At 39.2% G+C, this 18,020-nt stretch overlaps 1 protein-coding gene across 3 annotated transcripts in view; it reads left to right on the top strand.

Moving 5' to 3' along the window:
• LOC103506849 (sex peptide receptor) overlaps positions 1–18,020 on the top strand; it is a 162,277-nt gene that overhangs the window by 95,756 nt on the left and 48,501 nt on the right. Inside the window, exon 6 of one of the 3 annotated variants that reach the window (XR_003390820.1) lies at positions 1,478–1,554. The exons of the other annotated variants lie outside the window; for them this stretch is intronic. The gene's annotated coding sequence lies outside the window, so the exon portion shown is untranslated. The remainder of the gene's footprint in view (positions 1–1,477; positions 1,555–18,020) is intronic. 3 annotated transcript variants of the gene reach the window in all.

Genomic DNA, 18,020 nt, shown 5'->3' with positions numbered 1-18,020 from the left:
TAATAAACTGAATATGAAACAAATTAGGTAGGTACATTACATAGGTACTGATTTTCTTTAAAACTACGGGCTAAAAAATTCCCGGAGGGACGGGCCTAGCTTGTTCTTCTTCATTTTCGTCTTCCTCCTTCTTTTTATGTTGGAACTCCACCTATTGTAAGCTTGTACGTAAACAAGCGGTTCTCTCTCTCTCTTGTTCTCTCTCTCTCCTTTCTATCTTTCTATTTCTCTCCCTTTCGCTGGCTCCCTCCTTCCTCTTTCTATCACTGTCTCTCTTTCTCCCTATATCTCTCTCTCCCTCGTTCTATTTCTGCCTGTTTCGAAGAGAGGGCGTCGCTTAGGAGATGTTGTTGTTGTTGTTGTTGTTTTTGTATACCTACTTAATAAATTTTGTTTCAACCTCTCTGTTTTACTTGTAACCCGGTAGGAACAAGCCTGCTTCCCCCCGAAATATAACAACATAGCGTCATTTGGAATGAATAAAATCATCATTTATCAGACTAGTAGAGCATAAGCTTTTGACAAATGATTCGCCTGTAGAGGAAAGTGAAACAGTAGGTGTTCTCGAACTTTGTACGACGCCGGTACCGACCCTGACTTGTCTTCATGTCACCCAATTGGGTAACCCTAAGGTGAATGCTGGTTGATAACAATAATAAAAGAAGTTGGTTGATAAAAAGAATATTAGATTAAGAGTCCCGAACACGAAGAGAAAAGAAAGGCAGGTTTAGGAGAAAGCCAGCCGTTCCGAAAACGAACCTTACTTGTATCCTATCCGCCCCAGTTGAGAAACGAATCCGCGATTTAGCACTTACAAGGTATTAGACGCGTTGTGGTTTGAGTGTTACAAATGCATGTCTGTCCTCAATTACATTTACTGTTGTAGAACTTTCGGCATACCTACTCGTATCCTGCACTTTTTTTCTGAACAGTTCGCATTATGAATAATGAAGAAATAAATAAAAATACATATTATGTACTTATTTATGTAGATATGTACATAGTATTATGAAAAATCTCTTTACGTTTCTTATTATTGCTTTCTTTTGAGCTCCCATAAGTATTATGTATGTACAATGTACATATAGGTATATGTATTATGTTTGTACATAATATGTTGGTATGTCTGACTATTAAATATTGTATGTACTTTGCGCGCCTGATAAATTACTTCGACTGCCGAAATCTGCTCTCTCTCTCTCTCTCTCTCTCTCTCTCTCTCTCTTTCTCTCCATCTCTCTTTCTCTCTGTCTCTCTCTCTCTCTCTCCCTCTCTCCCTCTCTCTCTCTCTTGTGCTGGAAAAGGAACTTCTGCAAAAATTTGGGGGTTAGGCGGCTTGCAAAAAGAGCTAGTACGAAGTCTTGCTCTGTGAGAGTTACGAGGGATACGTTAATACCTTCCAAGCTATATACCTAGGCTAGCAAATACCTACGAGTAGGTACCTTGTTTTCAATTTGATTGTTTCCTTCTATTTCAGGTATGTCAAACCAACTTTCAATCGCAAACCCTCCTGCCAATTACCCACAACTGGATGAACTTTTGAACTAAAGTGCGGTGAGTTTTGTGTTTTTCAAGGTACCTACCTACCTGATACAATTTACAATAAAATTAGAAAAAAAGGTAAAACGAGTCAAAATAAAAATGAGAAAATAATCTAAAAAGTGCATTTTCAAAATCCAAAAGAAGTATGTCAGTTTCAGGTATACCAGTTTCAGTCGATGTAAAATAATAATATGGTAGTAAATACGAGTAGGTGGTACCCCTCTATACATAATAAGTTGGTTTAGGGCTTTATTTAGACTGTAGAGGGAGGTCAGGTAGGTATTTCCTTTATAATAAAGTTCAATATAGGTAGAACCTTCTTACTGTCCGTTTTGCTTGGCTTTATATCTACCTATTCACGAACTTATTCATATTCCTGTAACGTAGTCTGTCTGGGAAGTTCTCTTTATCAATGGCTGAGATCTGTGAGTACCTATCGATTTTTTACCATTGTTTTTTTATTCGCAAAATATGTTTCATTTTCGTGGAAACTAATAAAGTTCAATTTCTTTTCGTTTTTACGTGTCCATAATTTTCCAAACTTTATGTCCTGATTTTGGGGCGGAGAAGAAAATTTGGAGTGAGGGATTATTGAGTCAATTTTTTTTTATTTATTTTGAAAAGGTTTGATAGAGGTGACTGTAACTGATATGCTGTTGTCGTCCCGAAAGCGAAGAGAGAAGAAAGACAGGATAGAAGTAAGTCAGCCTTTTCGGGAACGAACTTTATCTGTTTAGGATAAAATCCGCCCCGGGCAGGAATCGAACCCATAACTTAGCGCTTACAGAGCTGACACTTGGTGTTCACGGAACAGTTTACCATTTGGACATTGAACCATTGGGAACTTGGCCACATCCACTATTTAACAGTAGGCTAAAGAAAATTGAGAGTTTTGACATCTCCACTAACACAAAAGAAGTGCGGTGAGTTTTGTGTTTTTCAAGGTACCTACCTACCTAATACAATTTACAATAAAATTAAAAAAAAAAAGAAAAAAAACACTTTTAGAAGGTAAAACGAGTCAAAATGAAAATGAGAAAAAAATCCAAAAAGTTTATTTTCCAAATCCAAAAGAAGTATGTCTTTGCGATTATGTTCGCGGATTTGGCAATTATGTTCGCGGATTCGCGTCCCGAATCGACATTTTGGATATTTGGCAAGCCTATTTAAAAGACAATGGTGAGAAAATGGGGCATTGACGAAGAGTGGAAGAGAGAACAGAGGAAGAAGAGTAAACGGTAGAAAAGAGGGAGGGAAGTATTGCGAAGAAGGGGAGGAGAGAAGTATGAAGGTAGAAAGGGAGGAGAGAGAATGAAGAGTGGATCAGGTAAGAGGAAGGGAGAATGTGTGAACGAGAGGGAGAAAATGTATGGTAGTAAATACGAGTAGGTGGTACCCCTCTATACATAATAAGTTGGTTTAGGGCTTTATTTAGACTGTAGAGGGAGGTCAGGTATTTCCTTTATAATAAAGTTCAATATAGGTAGAACCTTCTTACTGTCCGTTTTGCTTGGCTTTATATCTACCTATTCACGAACTTATTCATATGGTAGTAAATACGAGTAGGTGGTACCCCTCTATACATAATAAGTTGGTTTAGGGCTTTATTTAGACTGTAGAGGGAGGTCAGGTTGAATTAGGTAGGTATAGAAGTGTTTTCTAGTAGGGAGGGGGGTAGGTCCTGGGGGCCCCACGCCTTTGAAACTGCCCCGGGCCCCGCTGGAGACTAATCCGGCCCTGGGAAGAGGAGAGTGGTATTCCCCTCCACCAAGACCACCACCACAACCACCACCCAAAAATAATATCTGAGTAGCAGGGAGGAAGAAAAAAGTATGAAATCTACCTTCACCACTACCCCAAAAATGATGACTGAGCAGACAGCAGAAGAGAGTGAAAAAGAAGAGTGGAATCCCCACCACCCAAAAATGATAACTCACATGGAGAGAGGGGAGAAGAGGAGAGTTTTCCGACAGTTTTGTGACACACGTAGGTGTAGGTAAAAAGAATGTGGGTGTAGGAAGAGACACGAACAATACGAACATGGTTAAGGTGACTTGATGAAGAGGGTGAAGGAAGAGGCAAAATTTAAAAATTAGAATCACATGGAGAGAGGGGAGAAGAGGAGAGTTTTCCGACAGTTTTGTGACACACGTAGGTGTAGGTAAAAAGAATGTGGGTGTAGGAAGAACAATAAGAACATGGTTAAGGTGACTTGATGAAGAGGGTGAAGGAAGAGGCAAAATTTAAAAATTAGAAAGGAAGAGACGAGGACGAAAAGAGAAAGGAAGAGATAGGTGGTAAGAATATGGTTGAAGAGGGTCAGGTAGAAAGCAAAAACTAAGACCATGGAATGAAGAGAATGAAGAGTGGATTAGGTAAGAGGAGGGGAGAATGTGTGAACGAGAGGGAGAGAATAGAAAGGATAGGGAGGGAAATTATGGGAAGGAGAGGGAGGGAATTTATAAGAACAAGAAAGGGAGACGAGACGGAGGGAATGGAAACAGAGGGAGGTAATGGAAAGGAAAAGGGAGGGAACAGTCTTAGCGCTCGTAATTTCTCATTTTCGTTTAATTTATTCGAAAATGTGGAAAATAATTTCTGTATGAAGCTCTTCAGAGTTTTCAGTGTGTGTTTGCTAGGAAGGTGTTCTATGCTTCTTTGTTAGTTTTGTTGACGTCTGCTGCTAGCTTTTGGCAGTGAATCTAATGTGCTCAGGGTTGGTATTATCATACCTAGGTACTTGTATTATTTCATGGTTGTTATTATCATACCTAGGTACTCTTATTATTCACCTTTCTGTTTCGGATGTTTTGCTTCCGTCATTAATTTTTACTTACACGTGTTGACTTCCTCGTTCCTACTCCGAGGTGTTACTCCATTTGTTACTTCGTTTTGTTAGATATTTGTTAGACCAATTTTAATGTTATACCTACCTACTTATGAAATTATGAAGCACCTATGTAAGTTTGCACTTTTATTATGAAGAACCAGTCTATGGGGATTTTTTTTTCTTTTTTTTTAACTTTCTCTTAGAAATTAGGAGGATGTTGTTGTTCTTGTGTCGTGGCCTTTGGCCTGATCAGATCCTATGAAAAGCTGTGGATGAATCCACTCATCGAATATATCAAGGAAATTGTGTTCGCTAGGCCGCGATTCCCGAAGTGTTATCTAAAACTTTCTCGCTTTGAATTCATAGGTCGTCGCGACAAATTTCAAGATCAGAGCTCATTTGTGTGCGAAAATGTGAAAAAAAATCCCCCAAAAACCAGGGGAGGGAACAGTCTTAGCGCTCGTAATTTCTCATTTTCGTTTAATTTATTCGAAAATGTGGAAAATAATTTCTGTATGAAGCTCTTCGGAGTTTTCAGTGTGTGTTTGCTAGGAAGGTGTTCTATGCTTCTTTGTTAGTTTTGTTGACGTCTGCTGCTAGCTTTCGGCAGTGAATCTAATGTGCTCAGGGTTGTTATTATCATATCTTAGGTAGGTATATGTACAATGTACATACTTGGTAACTTGTATTATTCACCATTCTGTTTCGGATGTTTTGTTTCCTTCATGAATTTATACTTACACGTGTTGATTTAATGTTCCAGGGTATATGTAATATACTTACTAGACTAATTTTTATGACAATATCTAATATCTACTACCCATAAGTGAGACTGGTGAATCCACTAATATTCAAGAACATTGAAGACTCTTGGTACTCTTTCCTGCCCATATCCTGCTTAATTCTCATTTTATCATTAAGGATTCTTCTTCCCAAAACAGCTTTTTCTCTCCTACAGTTCCCTCTGTAAAACCTCTTAAAAAAAAAAAAAAAAAAAAAAAAAATGATAATATTATCTAATATCTACTTACGAATAAGTAGGAAGTAGGTATATATGGTTCAGACGGTTCCACTTCTGCCTACCGATAAGTGAGACTGGTGAATCCACTAATATTCAAGAACATTGAAGACTCTTGGTACTCTTTCCTGCCCATGTTCTGCTTAATTCTCATTTTATCATTAAGGATTCTTCTTCCCAAAACAGCTTTCTCTCTCCTTCTCTCTCTCTCTCTCTCTCTCTCTCTCTCTCTCTTCCTCCTTTCTCTCTCCCTCCCTCCTTCCTATCTGTTCGCAGACTTTTTGTTTTGCACGAAAAATGTTCGTGAACCGAGTTTTCTTCGTTTTCGTCTTCCTATTTGTTATACGTTTTCTTCTTCTTCTTTTTGTTCTTGTTCTTCTCCGTATTCTCCTCCTCCTTCGTTTTCTTCTCCTTCTCCTTCTTCTCCTCCTCCTCCTCCTTCTCCTCTTTCTTCTCCCTCTTCTTCTTCATCATCTTCTCCTTCTTTTTCTTCTTCGTCATCTTTTTCTTCGCCTTTCCCCGCTATAAAATATACGAAGAAATATTTTCGCTGTATAAATTTCAACTTTTTACCCCGCATTGGGAAGCGAGAGAGAAAAACTTTACATATCATCGCACAGGGAGAGAGGTGGGAAATCATTTTTGCTTTTGTGTGTTTTTGGATGTTTTTTCTTCTTCTTCTTCTCTTCGTCTTCTTCTCTTCTTCTTCGTCTTCTTCTTCTTCGTTTTCTTCTTCTTTCTCGAATTATTTTCACATCATCATCAGCGCCAGAAGAAAACTCTGGCAATATTACGTCAAGGCAATATACACATTGCCTGGCATTAACCCTTGAAAAAAGTTGACTAGTAATGTCAGAGAGTCTTGGTTCCCAGTCTTTTCTCTCTCTCTCTCTCTCTCTCTCTTTTTTTTTCCGTCTCCCTTTTCTCTTTTATCCCTGGTTTTTCGCCTCTCCCTCCCTCTCTCTTTCTCCCTAAAAAATCTGAATTTGAATGAGAAAAAACAATATACATAGGTACCTATTATACATAGATAAATATACCTACTATAGTCTAACAAAATAAACAAAATAACTACATTAAATAGAGATCTTTTCTTGTATACTATAACGTCTATACTCTATAACTATTCCTTTGAATACTAAGGAATGGAGAGGCCTAAGAACTGCTGTAAAATTCACAGTCAGTGGAACAATGGAACTGCTGCTTCTGTGTATTAACTTTAGCAAATTTATAATGTTCCTGTTTACATTTTCCGAAACAAACAGTGTACCTCGTGTGCCTACAATCTCCTTGTTGACATTACGATATTTACAATACCATGTACTTGTGTAGATGATTTATTTACAATACTATGTACTTGTGTATGTAATCTATTTACAATACCATGTACTTGTGTACATAGTTTTTACATGCCTATGTTATAGGGAGGCATGTTACAGGGATGAAAGAGAGAAGCAGGACAGGATAGGAGAAAGCTATAGCCGTTCCGAAAACGAACCCTGTCTGTTTGGAATAAAGTTCACCCAGGGCGGGAATCGAACCCGCGACCTAGCGCTTACAAGGCAGACGTGCTACCCTCCAAGCTTAGCTAGGCTGGCATTTTGTTCAATGTAAGGCGAATAGAAAGGACGAAAATTTGACTCCACAGTTCTAAAGAGGGTATTAAATTCAAGGCAGCTCTTTTTTTTCCTTTGAACAATATTCACTGCTTAAAAATTCAGGTCAGATTGGAGAGAAAGTTTTCCTTTTCTTCCTCCTCTTCCTCCTCCTCTTTCTCCTTCTTCCTCTTCTTCTCCTACTTCTTCTTCTTTCCACTCCTTTCGTCTTCCTCCTCCTCCTTCTGCTTCCCTCTCTTTTCGTCTTCTTCCTTCTCCTCCTCTTTCTTCTTCTCCTCTTCCCTGTTTTTCTCCCTTCTCCTCCACCTCCTTCTTCTTCTTCTTCTTCTTCTCCTCCTCCTCCTCCTTCTTTTCCTCTCTTTCCGTCTTCTTCCTCCTCCTCCTCCTCCTCCTTCTCTTTGCCCTTCTTCTTCCTTCTCTGTTCGTCTTTTTATTTCTTCTCCTATTTCTTCTTCTCCTTTCCCATGTTTTTCTTCTTTCTTCTCCTCCTCCTCCTCCTCCTCCTCCCCCCCCCCCCCTCTCTCTCTCTCTCTCTCTCTCTCATTTCCCTGGAGACATGGAACTTTACAACACCTAATATGTTTGTTGTGTGAATGTAACTTATCATCACGTTAGCATTTCGGATGAGGGTCGTTCGTCATACCAAAAACTATTTTGGATTTTCGGGGCTTAAGAAGTAGGTAGGTAGGTAGGTATTGTTGTTTAATTATTTATTTATTTTATTATTATTATTAAATTTTTTATATATATAGTTACCAACATAGGTATATAATTATCATAGGTATTACGTAGGTTAACATAGGTAGGTATTTCTTTTATTTATTTTTAATTGTCCACTTGACCTTTTTCCCTGGGATTTCAACATCGCCAGTAATTTGACCATAAACAAAAATTGAAGTTCGAAAAATCAAACTTCAATTGAATTCTCTACCTACCTAACGTATAGCAACCTAACTTTTTATTTCAAACTTTTCCACGAGTAGGTAGGTACCTATGTTCAAACCCATTTTTCATTAATGTTATAGGTACGTACCTACCTATACCTATGTAATATGTATTCATTAAGGTTAGTCGTACAAGCTGAAATAAAATAAAATAGGTATAGTTTTTAATAGTAATCAAAATGCATTTTTTTGCGCTGAAATCCAGCAGAAAAAAAAAAATCTGGTGTGAACATCACACGACTTTCCTTATCCTGTAGTCGGTATAGCTGAAAACCGCCAAAAAGCGGTCAAAATACCGCCAACCGTAGCACCTATTTTAATCAAACGTTTTGTGTCGCATCCTTGTCACATTTGACAGCTGTATGCCAAATTTTAAGTCTCTAGCTATTACCGTTCTCGAGATAGTTTGTTTACAGACAGACACACACACGGACCAATGGCTGAAACTTTGTATTTAGGCTCTAGGGACCTCAAAACGTGTTTTGACACTAAAAACTGACCATCGAAAATTTGACCCGATTACATTACTTTCCTTCCTATAGGATAAGGAAAGTAATAGGGAAAAAGTGAGTGTACTTGACCGGGTACCTACATACATACCTAACGTTACTCAGGTACATACATAGTACTACATATTATTTATTGAAGTTTTTATTTTATTTTTTATGTTTAACCCTGATTCCGGGAAATCCCATAGCAGTGCGCATTTAATTTTTACTTTTGATTATTTTGCAGCACACGTTTGAACAATTTTCAATTGTTCAATATCGCCCCATGGAAATGTATTTCATGATTGGTACCCCTCCTTCCCAATCCAATTTCCTCCTCCCCCCTCTCATAAAATACTCCCCACAGGCTTCCTAATCTTCCCACAAAGACTTTCACCATTTCTTTCCGCTGTTCAAAATCACACCCATTAATCTGGAGGAAATTTAATATAAAAAATAATAATAAAATAAAAGAAGGTGAAATCTCCGGAGCGGCAGGGAGCAGAAGAGGGGAGTGAAATTCCCCCCCTCCAAAACTCGACCACCCAAAACTAACCGAGTTGCGGAGAGCGCAAGAGAAGAGAGTGTAATACCTACCCCTCAACTACCACCCAAAAGTGATATACCTAAGCAGTATGGAAGAGGCAGGGCCGGATTACCCATAAGGCAGAATGTTATAAATTAAAAAAAAAAAAAAAAAAAAAAAAAAAAACGATAGTTACCTCTTTCTAGGGCTACGTACCTTGGTAATTAGGTAGGTACTCATAAATGGATATTATTAGCTACGCGAGGGCTATCATTTTTTTAATTTGTAGTGTAGGAACGTGTATTTCTTCATAAGGCCGAGTGCACCCCAAACTCCAAGTGCAGGAGGGAAAAAAATTACAGTAGAAAATTGAACCCGGACCTCAGGATTGCAAGCCTTCGGCCACGAAGGTTACATTACCGAATAAAATTCATATTCTACAATTCTATACCTACCTTTATTAATATTATTAGCGAAATTCTCTATATTTTTTACAACAGTTGTTATTTGCTGGCGTTGTCTCTTGGCGTCCTCTTTTGGACGGGACATGTTTTTGTCCTACACATGAGATTTAAATTTTGCTTTTTGTATATAACTTACAATAAAACTTTCACACAATATACATGGTAGGTATATACATAAATGTCATATTATTTTCTGCAGAATACATACTCGTACGTAGATGATACTATGTATGTACATACTATGTAATATATTAGGTACATTGGTACCTACAGATAGGAAAATAATAAATTCAACTGAGATGTAGTTGAGAAAGAGAAGGAGAGAGAGAGAGAGGGAAGGAGAGAGAGAGAGAAGGAGAGATAGAGAGAGAAGGAGAGAGAGAGAGAGAAGGAGAGAATTTTTCTGGAAATTCTCCTCCAACATAGACAGGAAGACCTAAAACTTGTCTTTCTCTCTCTCTCTCTCTCTCTCTCTCTCTCTTTCTTTCTTTCTCAGGTTTTCTCTATATTTAGGTAACTCTCTTTCCTAAATAGAAAATGTACGTGCTTTCATGAATCTCCCTCTCTCCCTCTCCCTCTCCTCTCCTCCTTCATTTTCTCTCTCCATTTCTTCTTATTCTTCTTTTTTCATCTCTCTCCCCTTCCCTCTTTCTTTCCCTCTTCCTTTCTCCATTTGTATCTCTCCCCCTTCTCTCGATTTCTTTTTATTCTCTATTTTTCTCCTCCTCTTTCTCTCTCCTCTCCTCCCCCTCTTTCTTACTCTATTTTCTCCTACAGACAGCAAGTGCTCTTAATAGCCATCCTATTTTCAAATTGACTTTCTCCTGTTCTCTCTCTAACTCACTTTTGCTCTCTCTCTCTCTCTCTCTCTCTCTCTCTCTCTCTCTTCCGTATTGTTTTCTCTCTTTTCCTTTTTCTCTTGAATGAGGACGGTGTCTATTCTTTTTTATCTTTCTCTCCCTCTTATTCATGAATTAAATTTCGCATCTCTTAAGTGGGTCCTCCTTCTTTCATTTAATTATTATTAGTACCCTTTCATCTTTCCTTCTTTCCCTCTCTCTACTTCTTTCTCTCTTACCATTATGGAGCAATAACTAATAATGATGGAATGAGAAGAGGAAGGGATGAGGACGGAATGAGAAAGAGAGGAAGGGATGAGGGACGGAATGAGAAAGAGAGGAAGGGATGAGGGAATGATAAGGAGAGGAAGGGATGAGGGACGGAATGAGAAAGAGAGGAAGGGATGAGGGGCGGAATGAGAAAGAGAGGAAGGGGTGAGGGACGGAATGATAAGGAGAGGAAGGGATGAGGGACGGAATGAGAAAGAGAGGAAGGGATGAGGGACGAAATGAGAAAGAGAGGAAGGGATGACGGACGGAATGAGAAAGAGAGGAATGGAGAGAGGAAGGGATGGAGAGAAAGAAAAGGATCTGTGTTTCTGAGTCACGAGAGAGAGAGAGAGAGAGAGAAATGAAGAAAAGAGAGAGTGAGGAAAAGTGAGACAAAGGGAGAGAGATGAAAAAGACAAGATGGAGCGAGAGAGAGAGAGAGAGAGAGAGAGAGAGAGAGAGAGAGAGAGAGAGAGAGAATATGAGAGGGGACGGGAATAAAGGAGGAGGAAGAGGCTTTCATGTAATGATTTAAAATCAAGACTAGAGCCCGTTCTCCCTTTATTCCCAATATAATGTTTATGTCACCCATCCATTTATTGGCCTTTCTCGGCGTATCTTAACACAGTAGGTAGGTTTCGTTTTTTTTTTTTTTTTTTTTTCTTTCTTCTTCTTCTTCTTCTTCTTCTTCTTCTTCGTCTTCTTCTTCGTCTTCTTCTTCTTCTTCTTCTTCTTCTTCTTTCTCGAATTATTTTCACATCATCATCAGCGCCAGAAGAAAACTCTCACAATATTACGTCAAGGCAATATACACATTGCCTGGCAATAACCCTTGAAAAAAGTTGACTAGTAATGTCAGAGAGTCTTGGTTCCGAGTCTTTTCTCTCTCTCTCTCTCTCCCTCTCTGTCTCTCTCTCTTTTTTCCGTCTCCCTTTTCTCTTTTATCCCTGGTTTTTCGCCTCTCCTTCCCTCTCTCTTTCTCCCTGTCCTCATTTCCTATCCTCTCTATCTCTCCCTCCTTCTGTTTTTGTCTCCTCTGTTTTTTTTTTTCTTTCGTTATTCTCCCAAATAGACAAAATTTGCACCACCACTTTCGTGTTCCTGGTAGAAAGACCTTTAATTTGATATATAGGTCGACCAGGTTTGGATAAGTCCTTCTGAAAAAAGTTCTAAAAAAAGACTAAAAAAAGTTGATAGGTACCTAAATAGCTAAATAGCCTGTGTAGGTACGTCGGTATCAGAATTTTTCAGAAAACATCAGGTAGCCCTTGATAAAAATGTATCAACCAAATAGGTAGGAAGTCTAGGAAGGTATGCACTTACATGTAGAGTCGATCGACTCAATCGATGTCGACGGAAACCGTCCACACTGCCTCGACAACATAGATTCACTTCGTCGATCGACGGCCGTCGATCGATGTGTACACAGCTGTAGCCTTGGTAAAACCGTATTCGATTGTGACTATTTTTATAGTCAACATGGCTGAACCAATGAGATTGTGAGATTCCGCTTTGTGCAGCAAGTGTGGACGTTCGAAGCGGAATCTCATTGGTCCACACTGAGAAAAAAAAAAAAAAATGGTGACAGAGTGCCACAAGTTTAGGGTGGAAGAACTCTATTATTGGGTTACTTCCCTTGATTGAGGCTGTTGGAATGCTATATTATTGTGTCGAGCTTCCCGATATAGAGTTCAATATTAGAGTGCCGGAACCCAGTCACCCGATTAGGGTGCCGATGCCGGCACCGTAGTTTTTTTCTCAGTGTAGAAAGTTGGCCCTTTTCTGAAAGACACACAGGTCATGTCCAATTCTCCAATAGCTTTCCATTTATCACAACAATCTACTAACAAGCCTCATTCTCAAGACAAAGCACTGAAATCCGAGCCCCCTACAATTCCCCTGATATGAGTTTGTCAAAAAATCTAATGATTTATCTCCTCGCAATTCCCTTGCCGTATATCCTGGTGTGGGTATCATACAAACGACATATGAGGAGGTCTTTACAGGGAAGGATATAGAGAGAAAGTAAGAATAGAATAGAACAGAGTACGGTAGAGTGAAATATAATCGAATAGAATGGAATAGACCTTGTTCATCCTGCTATTCTGAAGATTCTGCCATTCAGAAGGACCCGGGTTCGAGAGAAAAGGAGATGGAATGAAGTGAGAAGGGGAAAGTGGTAGGGATGACGAACTGAAGGAAAAAAGAAGAGCAGGATGGAAGGGGATGTAGAAAAGAGAGAGATTAGAACGAACGAAGAGAGAGATAGAGAAAAGGAAGGTAGGATAAAAAGAGAAAAGAGAGAGGAAAGATAACGAGGAAGGAATATGTGGGAAGTGCGAGGAAGGAGAAGGAGAAAAAGAAAAGGAGAGGAGTAAATAAAGGAAGTCGATAACGAAGGAGGGGACAGAATGTGGATAGAAAGAAGGAGATAGGTGGGTAGAAAGTAGAGGAGGGGACATAAAGAGAGGGTAAAGAATGAGAAGAGAGGAGAGAAGAAAAGGGAAAGTGGGAGGGAGATGGGTAAAAAGTATAGAGGAAGGGACGTAAGGGGAGGGTAGAGGATAAAGAATGAAGAGAGAGAGAGATAGAAGGTAGGAGGAGAGAAAAGGGAAGAAGTAGATATGGAAGAGGGACGAAATAAGAGGGAGGGAGAGAAGATTTCCCCGGTGAATTGATATCAAATATAAATTATAACACCTCGGGAGAAGTAGAGGTAGTACACCAGAGGAGCGAGAAATGAGAAGGATATAAACGCACAGAGTAAATAAATCTTAGTCATAACACCAGAGAAAAAAATAGAAAGAGAGAGAAAGAGGGAAAGAGAGATAGAACATAAAAAGAGAAAGGGAGGTAGAAAGAAAGAAATAGAGAGAAGAAAATGGAAGAAAAATAGAACGTCTGAGAGGGAGGAGGGAGTGAAAAGGAAAAAAAATGGAAGAAGAAAGAGAGAAAAAGAGGGAGATAGAGAGAAAAACAAGTTTATAAAGTTATGGGTGTTTATAAAGTTTATAAAGTCAAGAAATTAAAATAATTAAAATTACCTAAATACATCAATAATTAAAATTTAACTAGATAAAATGTGTATTTTAAAAAATAAATTAAATTAAACCTGGGTACATTTTTTTTTGGAGCATTTTTCGGAAAAAAAAAATCTTTCCTGGGTGACTGTATTGGGAACACCCTGTAGGTATAGCCACCTACCTTTTGAACTTTTTCATTAGAACGGAAAATAAAAATTGAATTTTCGACCTTTTACAGTTATTTTTTCGGAGTTTTGACCTCATATTTGGACTTTCCCCAACTTTTTACATAGGAATCGACCATTTATTTATAATTTTTACCCATATGCAACTGCTCCATTGCCAAGTCTTAGAAAGTACAGCAGTAAAAGTAGCTGCTCACCTACCTAACGGCGCGACGCCACGACCTAAACGTGCGACATTAATAACATTAATTGACGAAGAACTTTTTTCTTTTCAAAGTTCTACGGAAATTGTTTTCCAACAAAAAAGTTAAACTTGAATATTGTTCGCTAAACTAAAAGAATAAAAAAAAGGTAGGTGTGTACTAGGTATAGGTAGGTATCTAACTTGTAGTACCTACCTACCTGTGTTCCTATTTATATTTATCTACATGTAGAGATATGCAAGTTTTGGACCAGTGCCGAAACCAAGGGGTTTTTTTGCCTAATACGGGTCTGGATTTTTGTAGGAGCTTAGGCTTATGACAGTTATGACAAAGCTAAGCCTAAAGGAATATCTACTTTCTCCTCATTATTCTTCCTGGGCCCCTCCTCTTCCTCATCCTCCTCCTCCTTCTTCTTCTTCTTCTCCTAATTCTCCTCTTCCTTCTTCTCCTTCTCCTCCTCCTTCTCCTTCTCCTTCTCCTCCTCCTCTTCCTTCTTCTCCTTCTCCTTCTCCTCCACATCCTCATACTCCTTCTCCTCCTCCTCCTCCTCCTCCTCTTCCTCCTTTTCCTTATCCTCCTCCTTCGTCTTCTTTTGGCGCTCCTCCTTCGTCTTCAATCTTCATTTATTCTTTTTCGCGTTTGAAAGATAACAATTCCTTACCTTAAATTCTCTATTTCCTTTTCCTTACTTTCTTCGTCTTCTATTTCCTCCTTTCCTTCTTCGACTTCTATATTCTTCTTCTCCTTTGATAGAGAATTAATAAGTTTTTACCTTTGACAATTAGATCACAAACAGAAATAATTTTCCCCATTTTATCGTGGGTGAATCTCGATAAGGCAATTTCTGCCGGAATCAAAGTTCAATGTTTGGATCATTATTATTTTGTTCTTAATGCAAATTCAAAGAGTAGAAGTAACTACCCTACCCCGCCTCTATTCTTTGAACTACCCTACAGGGGTGGCGATATTACTGCCAGCGGTGATAATCGGTACCTTATTATTTTCCACCCCTCCTGGGAATCGAACCTGGGCTGTCACGAGTAAGGCGCGAGTGCAATGACCACAACCGCTGTGAGAGTTCTTTATTTATTCACACGTTCGCTTTCGGAATGTCAGAAAAGAAATCCCTGACAGCTGACGTGAATTCAAAATTCAACAAACCTCGAGACTTTTTCATTCTTTCTGCCTTCTACTCTTCTCCTCCTTCTTTTCTTCTTCTCCCTTCCTGCTCTTCTCCTTTTTTTTCTTAGATAAAATATAAAAGAAGTAGATAAAGTTATAAAATAAAGGGGAAAAAATAAAAATTCAGCGGAGAGTCTTGGCTACCCACCTTTCTAATTTACTTATCTTTATCTTAATATTCTTAATAAATAAAATTAGAGAACCTTTTTAATTTTCAATGGAAACGTATTAGAAAAAGATATAACATTTTTTGAAAACAAGAAACAGCGAGAAGTTATACTATGAAAATAACGCGAAATTTGACTAAATTGTTGCATATTGCATACACAGAAACATGTGAGGGACGGAATGAGAAAGAGAGGAAGGGGTGAGGGACGGAATGAGAAAGAGAGGAAGGGGTGAGGGACGGAATGAGAAAGAGAGGAAGGGATGAGGGGCGGAATGAGAAAGAGAGGAAGGGATGAGGGACGGAATGAGAAGGAGAGGAAGGGATGAGGGACGGAATGAGAAAGAGAGGAAGGGATGAGGGACGAAATGAGAAAGAGAGGAAGGGATGAGGGACGGAATGAGAAAGAGAGGAAGGGATGAGGGACGGAATGAGAAAGAGAGGAAGGGATGAGGGACGGAATGAGAAAGAGAGGAAGGGATGAGGGACGGAATGAGAAAGAGAGGAAGGGATGAGGGACGGAATGAGAAAGAGAGGAAGGGATGAGGGACGGAATGAGAAAGAGAGGAAGGGATGAGGGACGGAATGAGAAAGAGAGGAAGGGATGAGGGACGGAATGAGAAAGAGAGGAAGGGATGAGGGACGGAATGAGAAAGAGAGGAAGGGATGAGGGACGGAATGAGAAAGAGAGGAAGGGATGAGGGACGGAATGAGAAAGAGAAACGTAGAAAAAGATATAACATTTTTTGAAAATAAGAAATAGCGAGAAGTTATACTATGAAAATAACGCGAAATTTGACTAAATTGTTGCATATTGCATACACAGAAACATGTACATGTATGTATGTCTGTCTGTTACGGCGCTGTTACTCTGATGGACCTTTCGTTGTCCTCTTTTCACGAAAAAACGGCTTGACCGATTTTGATTAAATTTTTTGTGGTTGTTGAGAAGAGTACTGAGGGTGACATAGGCTATTTAAATTTGTCATATTCCATCACGATTCAAAATGGCAGCACCTCAAAGTTATGACTCTTATGCCACGCTGATCCCGTACAAAGGACGGGTCAACCACTAGTTTATTTTATAGGTAATGCCTCAAAAAATAGAAATTACCCACCCATGTAAAAAGATTAACTAACTATACCCACAAAAATGTAAAGAGGCTCCTAGCTTCACCATAAAATTATTCAGGATTGACACTTGATTGAATACCTGTATTATTTTGAGGTTTGGAATTTTCTATCCCTTAGCTTTCCAGGAAGAAAAAGACTCGAGGAGAGAGAGAAAAAACGACGTCATATTTAAAATGAGAAAATGATTAAAAAGAAATAGGATGTGAAAAAAACGTCAGAGAGGAAAAGAAATCTAGGGAGAGAAAGAAAAAAAAAGCGAAGGGTAGATATAAAGATAAAATAAAAGAAAAATCTGAAAAGGAGAAAGGGGAGAGGGGAGAGAAAGAGGAGGAGGGATTGGGATAAAGAGGAACAAGCTGGGTCCGTCCCTCCGGGAATTTTTCAGCCCGTAGTTTATTCGATTAAAGAAAATTCGATTAAAGTAGGTATACTTATCTACCTACCTAATTTGTTTAATACTCAGTTTATTATTATTATTGATTTGATTTTTCGATTTTACTGTCATGTAATGATTTAAAATCAATGGTTTTGTTACAATGTAGTCGTGGACCCCGCAACTTCGAGCTTTCGCTGTGGATGCATTTCTTAAAAGTAGTGAATTTGTGATTAATGTTCAGATGCAGTTTCGCACCCATTTTGATTTTCCACCCTCCTCATCCGATCTTAGCTCGTGCGACCTGGATGAGTTAACGGGTGCTTTTTATCGAGAAATTCGTGCTATAGCCCGAAAAATGCTAGAGACAGTATATCGAATTTTGAACCAGATTGAGTGTTTTCCAAATTAGGGCGATTTTTCGGCTAGTGTTGTCTTCCACATCTGATCACCATCATAAACAAAATGCCCAGAAAAGTAAACCTTATTTTGTTGTCTTTCGTTTGAAATAAATATCACTCTTTTATCTAGAAAATTGAACGTGTAGCATCATTTTAAAAACCGTCAGGTAACTCTGGGTCACCCTGTACCTCCTCCTCTCCTCCTCTACCTCATGTTTTCTCTACCCCCATTTCTTTTCTCTCTGTTTACTTTCCTCTTTCTCTTCCTTCTCCTCCTCCTCCTTCTCCTCCTCCTCCTTCCTCCTCCTCCTCCTTCCTTCTCCTTCTTCCTGTGTGTACATATTTCTGATAAGCTCGCTTCTCGAGTTTCTATTTTGACAAATCAAAAAATTTGTCGAAGATGGGGAGAGAAAGAGAAACAGAGACAAGAGGGAGAAAGCTGTGATATTGAGAGAATAAGGGGGGGGGAGAAATTGGAGGAGGGAGGGAGGATTTTTTTTTTTTAAGAGGTTTGACAGAGGGAGCTGTAACTGCTATGGTCTTATCGTCCCGAAATCGAAGAGAGAAGGAAGACAGGATAGAAGAAAGCCATCAGCCGTTCCGAGAACGAACATTATCCCATCAGGATAAAATCCGCCCCGGGCGGGAATCGAACCCGCGGCCTAGCGCTTACAAGGCAGACGCACTACCAACTAAGCTAACTAGGCTGACTGGGGGACCTTAAACAGCCTGAAATTTCCCTTGCTACAGAAATGGTTTCAGGCCCCCTTGATGAACCTAGGCCTGATGACCCCCTCCCCTCTGGAAGCCCCTGGA

The sequence above is a fragment of the Diaphorina citri genome, unplaced genomic scaffold (genome assembly GCF_000475195.1).
Source record: "Diaphorina citri unplaced genomic scaffold, Diaci psyllid genome assembly version 1.1 scaffold266, whole genome shotgun sequence".
In the NCBI taxonomy this organism is placed as follows: domain Eukaryota; kingdom Metazoa; phylum Arthropoda; class Insecta; order Hemiptera; family Psyllidae; genus Diaphorina; species Diaphorina citri.
This window is presented reverse-complemented; position numbering and strand designations above follow the sequence as displayed.